We start from the raw sequence: 6,656 nt of genomic DNA on the forward strand, positions 1-6,656 counted from the left end.
GTCAGTCTAGTACAGAAAAACGAAATAGACAGTCTCAATCACAATTAAGAAGAAGGTAATGGAGAATAACTAAACTAATACCAACAAACACATGGAATATGGAAAATAAAGTTTGTTTCTACTCAGGCTAGTTCACTTGAAATAGATAATAGCATCAATATAATAGACTTCTGTAAAATGATTGACTGATGTTGCACTGATTTTTGATTAAAACCTAGATAAAATAAAATCAGTATCACAGAAACTAAAATTTGAAGACATATTGAACCTCAAAATATAACTGTAGACAGGAAATCATCAATGAACAGCTGCAGGGTTCTGAAGACATCACTGTTTTTCCTGCAATATTTAATGTTTTTATAAAGAAAATGAATGTGCAAAACCAGTTACTGACTGAACTTACAGAAGTACAAAGATTAAGGGAAGAATGATAAAGCAAAAAAAAAAAGAATCAGTCACTGTCACAGAAAAACAAGCCAGTGTGTGATTTAGGTAGGTCAAATAGGAAAAACATGGTAGCAAGGAAGCAGATACATCACATCTATAAGAAGAACTTGAAAATTACAAGAAGGTTATGATGAACAGAATGATATTTTTTGTTTTGCTAATATTATGATTATGACTTTTACTTAATATAGTGCCTAGGAGCACCTGCGTTCAGGAAGGATGGTGTGGTGCTGCAAAAGTACAGAAAAAAGTGCAACTTCTGTCTTACAGAAGATGCAGTGAAAGTTTGCCTCCAAAAGGTGTGTGCCATTTCTGTATGTGTAAATGGAATGTTTTTGAACTGGAGTGTGGAAGCACCCAAACTGCATGCTAACATGACAGACAGATGCATGGAAATGCTTTGAAGCCAGAGATATGATTAAAGGACTGGAAAAACTGCTTATGTGAGTTGCTCGTTGTGTTCAACCCAAGTAGAATGTCCAAAAGAGTCTATTAATATCTTCCTTATACTTAGTAAATTTTGAATGGTTGAAAATCTGATAGTAGAAGGCTTTTCCAGTCTTTAAAACAAGTTAAATATAGTTAGACTTGATAAAGGCCCCTCTTTTTAACAGCACTGATATAACTCACAACATGTAAAGGATGAATCAAGGCTAGTTGTTGTTTTTAAGTATATGGTCTAGTTAAAAAAAGATTAATTCAAAGTAGTCATTTGGCCTGTGATGCTTAGGAGGTCAGACCATACAATTTTTGGCTTTATTTGTCCATGAATCTAGGAAATCTATTATTTCTTTTAATCTCATTCTCATTCTCTTTGCCAGAAGACCCAAAGAGGAAGAATGACAACATAAAGCTACTGTTAGGGAATTGAAATTTTGATGGGCTTTGATCTAAGCAACTTACCTCTTAGGGTAAATTATATCCTCCCCATGACAAAAGAGGTGATAGCATCCTGCTCTGTTTGCTCTTACTGGTTGCATATACTTAATACAATAATGTGAGGTAATTCAACCACATTCTTCCCACAGCGTATCTCAGAATGACTCTGGGTACCAGATATTTTTGACTGTTGTCATTGGCTCTCACAGTACTCTCCCAGCTGAGAAGGCCCCAGTGAAATTATATGTTCTTTTAAGATGGGTCACTTAGCTAAAAGAAGGCTGAAAATACCACATGGAGTTTCAGCTGAATAATTTCCAGTGATTATTGTGGGACCCTGTGTTCCTGGGCCTCGGGCAAAGCTTTGAAAATGAAGGGGGCTATTGCCCAATCTTTATATCTCTGAAAAGAGATAAAATTAGAGCAGTTTTTAAAGTAAGCCCTGCAGGTTTACTGAGCAGCTGCCTTCAAAGGAAATTTCCTTGTCTCAATAAACAAGAAAACAGGAGCACCTGGGCCTGAATACATCAGTCTTATTTTTGGGAATCCTACCTTTTAAAAATCAGAGGGCTGAAAAGAAGAGAGTGTTATCATCAATAGAAAAATTCTATGTATCTGTATGTGCTTTGTCCTGTAGTGATATTAAGTAGTTCTGCTTATATAATCCCATTAGCCTGAAGTAAAGGCATCAAGATTTTATGAGTAGCTGAGTTGCCTTGGACAAAGCATCTCAGTGTACAGCTCCACTTTGACTCTGTGGATGCTACAAAGACCCTAAATTCTCTGAAATTTACTTTAAAAAAAATGCCTTGGGAAACTCTCAGTAATTGGAATAAACTATGCCGTAATCATAAATTGTATACAATCCACTTGAAAATTTTGCATAGGTTGATTTTGTTCAAATATAGTGCAGGTAGTGTCTACCATTCAATAGAGACTATTACAGTGGAAATGTGTCCTTTTCAGGAGTAATTAAATTACAGACAATGTAGACTAATCTAACACAGTATGGTATATCAGCTGAGTCAAGATGAAAGTGTATTTTTTTTCTTGTTGATTCACTTTTCTGTCACTCCAAACTTTGTTTCAGTACACACTGTGTTTCTGAATGCAAGGTCTTGGTTTTATCTACTGCAAATCAACACAAGGAGTCCAGGTTTATATTTGGATAGGAATTCAAGTAAGGAAATGAAACAGTTCCTTTTCAAAATTTGCTCCCCAAGAGTGGTTTAAAAAATGTCAATTATGGTATGAAAGATCAGGTCCTTTTATTGTTGAATCTTCTCTGTACAGAACAATGGTCAATCTGTAATTATTTTAATAGTGTAAGTCAGCACCTGCAAATGTTCTTTGCTGGTCATGGTGAGGATGCTTGTCAAGTCTGAAGCCACAGGCAAATTAAGCAATTTGCTCATTTGCTCATTAGTTGCAGTACACGAACTTGAATATTTCTTTGCTCTAGACATAACGAGCTTTCTGATTAATGAATAATTCCTCTTTCTGATTTTATTTAAGGTGTACTTATTGCCAGGAGCCTAGTGGGAATAGAGGGAATTAGGGTAGAAGACTGTAGTGAGATTTCAATACATAGATAAAAAGAAGTATCCATGAGCATCTCTAAAGTCAGAAGAAATGAGCCAAACCTTTTGTCATGAAGGCTGATACTTAAAGTCCACAATATCCACACGAATTTGCTTTCTCTCCTTTCAGCTGTGATTTGGGAGCTGAAGTGATGAAGCTAGTGGTTTTAACACTTAATTCCTCCAGACTACCAAATTAAATGTCTAACAGCTGACATGATGTGGAAAAACCAGCTATATCCATCTGCAAGCAGTCTTAGAAAACATCAAAGACTTTTACTCTTCCTGATCTGGTCACCTAGAAAATACTAAATTGAGCAGCAAGAAAGTGTTTTTAGAACGCAGAAGTATTTCAGCACTCCCAAGGAGACTGAAGCCTGTTGTTCCATGTGATCCTCACGGCTTTATCAGTGTAACAGAATGATGCTGATTTATATCATCTGAAAAATGTCTGGAGGGACTGAAATATGTCATCTCACCAACACTATCACTCAAAAAAAGAAGAGTGATAACATCTTAGTACAATTTCTGTGAATGCTTTTTTTTCGCTCTCATTGTAACAAGAACAAGCATGAGGAGTCAAAGCAAGCCAATGGCCACAGAGAATTAAAGCTAGAAAATAACCCCCACTGACAATTCTTTTTCTCCTCTGTATCACACTTCTCAGTTGGCAGTGAGTTTTCATGTATCACTGTCTTTAACCTCTAATATTGCAAACCAGCCTGGGAATCAGGATTGGTGGTCTGCTGATTCATTGTAGCTTTGCATAAACCACTGAGCTGAAATTTCAAAAGTGTAATGTGTGTCTGGTGCTGTCTTAGCCATAGCAGACCCCTCTGACCTTATGCTGAAGGTACCTGGTCTCAGGGATGGAGAGGGAATGTTAGCAGCATCTGCTAACCAAGATTTCATGGGTGCTGTTCCTCTCTGTTGAAAGTGAAGCTTCTCTTTCTTTCTCTGTGTGGGTCAGGGGAATGAAGGAAGACACAAATCCTGCTGTTTGCCCTTCTCCCTCCCCTGGTCCTTACAGCCTTGTTGAAAGTCTTGGGTCTGTGAAGCAATATCCTCAGGGACTACCCTTAGGTGCCATGATCCAAACAGTGATTCCCAGTGTGTCTCTAGCTCTCCAGACTGGAGTCAGTTGTCCTGTCCCACACCTGACTGGCTCAATATTACTGTGATTTCATCTCAAAACGTAGGGATATGAACGACAATGGATCTAGAAGTTATGACTATAATAAAATTGAAATAATAACAATAAAAGTAACCATAACAATGATAACAATAGTAATAGTATTGTATCAGAGTCACACAGTGAATGATTTTACTATATTTAAATGAGCAGAAAATTAATCATCTCTACTGTTTTAGTCAAACATATAGTAATTCTGTGTGTATTTCCCTTTTCTTGTGCTGCTCCACTCTGAACACCCACTTTCTCTGAGCTGTTGTGCAACATTTGCTGCCTCCTTTCCCACCTCTTCCAATGCTCCTGACCATCTCAGCCCAGCTGCTTGAGGTTGGCTTCTCAGCCCAGCTCTGCATTTCCCAAGCCCTCAGTAATCTGCCTGCACCTGAGCAGCCTGTGTGGTACCTGTGCTGTCAGTGGCAGTTCAGTGAGGCTCTAGGGAGGCTGCCTTCAGGGGCCCAGGGAAAGAACACCAATCTGATTATTTAGGCAAGTTTATTTCTTGGGCAGAGGTAAGACATGGATGTGTTCTAAGAGGTAGCTAGCTCTACAGTATATTTAAAATTCAGTCTGCCTTAATTCTGAATGTATGAGAGCCTTACCAATGAGTGATGCTTGATCTTGTCTACAAGTAACAAGTGGGCAGTGCCAGGATTGTCCTAGAGCTTCTCTGCAAAGTTATCGCTCCAATATTTTGGCAGTGACTTCAAATTGCAGACAAATCACAGTGCAAAAGTTTCTACCTCCATAAAAGCTGATTCCTAAATTCTAAAGAACTCTTATTTTGTGAGGTCTTTTCTAAATTACCTTAAATCTAATTTATCTTTCCTTGGAGGCTGAATGGCTGAATCAGCCCTGCAGTGATTGGTACCCAGATGTGTTCAGCACAAGGGTAAGTAAACAGTGTTTTATCAAGAGGTCTGTCTTACAAATGATTTAATCAAGTAAATGCTACAATGAGTGATAACATTATATTCTACCAAAACCTCCTACTGCCTTTATTCGAGTAAGTTAATTCCTTTGATCAATCCTGTGGATAAGTAAAAAGAAAATAAAATTGCAGGGGGAAGTCTTATGTTTAGGAATGTGCAACTGCAAAAGAGTTATGGTCTTCAACTGGATCAGGCTAATCTCTAGTTTAGCAATGATTATGTTTGCAAATAGTAACGTCATGTGCTGGTGATAAATCATCTAAATTTTAACCTCTCAACAGAAAGAATGTTGTTAACAGTTACTTAACTTAAGAGGAGAAACAATCTGCTCCCTCCACCCCCATTAGCTAAAATGAATTAACCCCCAATTTTTCAAAGTATTAACTAAGTATGTGGCTTTTCTTTCTCAGGGAGAACACACTTTTCTAAGTGTCTGGGAAGAACGATTTTGGCCGTGTCTTCCTTTAACATCTAGCAATTTTGCTTAACTGGTTATTTGGTGCTGTGAACGTAGTTTGTTGCTGCAAGCCAACCTAACAGCTTGCTGCTGCCACAGGAGAAGGTCTCAGTCCCTCTTCCTCCCCACTCTGAGCCTTCCTTTCTTGCTCCACTCTCTCAGAGTCCTGTTCCCACTGCTTTAGCTCACCCTTTGCCTCTGTTCTTGGGTCAATTCAACCAGTGAACCCAGAGAATTATCCATTTTCTGGTTATTTTCTTCCAGGTCAAGGAGGTGAATTGACTGACAGTGGCATCTGCACACCACTGTGGGCAGGAAGGAGCAAGAGGCAGTACCACCTAGGCAGGAACATACATGGAACACAAAAGTGGGAGGAGGTGGGATCTGCGCTTTCTTTGGCAATGATCTGTTAGATCCATCTACCACATCTTTTAGTAGGAACCACGGATTGTTTCCTGCCAGTGAAATTGTAAAAAAATGTGGAAAAGTGCCAACAAGTTATTGCAGCAATGTTTTACTCTCTTCCATTTGGATTCCGTCTATCTCCTTATAGGAGCAGTGGAAAGTCAGACCAACTCTTCTAGACTGTTAACTCCATTTGAGAATCTTAGGTGGTGCTTGAAGGGATAAGTAATTTCAGAAGAGGACTAAAAGTGATAAATATATGAGCAATTATTGTTGTCCAAGGTTTGAGTTATTTTTTAGTTTGGGGACACACACCATCAAAAGTTCAGCAAATAACTGTTATCTATCATCAATGGAAGAGATAAACACTAAAAAAAAAATGGGTCAAAGATGTTCACCATATATGAGTATATGCAACTTGATCTTCTATATGTTTTACAGCAGAAGAGCTGGCCAGAAAGTGGGATTCAGCCTTCAGCTCTGTTCTGTTTGTTTTGGCTTACTGGAACTAAAGCTCTACTTCCCACCCTCCCTGACTTGCTGGGCTTACTTGTGACACTGTAAAACAAGTTAATGAACAACTTGTAATTAAAACAAAAAGGGTCTTCTTGCCTTCATTTTGCATTTATTAATGAATGAGAATAATATGGAATATATCAAAACCATGAATGGTTTTCTTCATGCATTTTCTAAAAATTATTGTATCATGATTTATGAACATCTTTGCCCAAAAGATTACAAGGAATCCTTGTTGCACTCTCTAACAG

General features: G+C 38.1%; 1 long non-coding RNA gene across 1 annotated transcript; it reads left to right on the top strand.

Moving 5' to 3' along the window:
- The first annotated feature begins 4,488 nt into the window (after nucleotides 1-4,488).
- Nucleotides 4,489-6,316, top strand: LOC146439895 (uncharacterized). Its single transcript, XR_014851316.1, has 3 exons — nucleotides 4,489-4,607; nucleotides 4,931-4,987; nucleotides 5,438-6,316. It is a non-coding gene; the product is annotated as an uncharacterized LOC146439895 (long non-coding RNA).
- The last annotated feature ends 340 nt before the right edge of the window (nucleotides 6,317-6,656 follow it).

Source organism: Lichenostomus cassidix, chromosome 3 (assembly GCF_008360975.1).
Source record: "Lichenostomus cassidix isolate B80296 chromosome 3, HeHo_3.0, whole genome shotgun sequence".
Taxonomy (NCBI): domain Eukaryota; kingdom Metazoa; phylum Chordata; class Aves; order Passeriformes; family Meliphagidae; genus Lichenostomus; species Lichenostomus cassidix.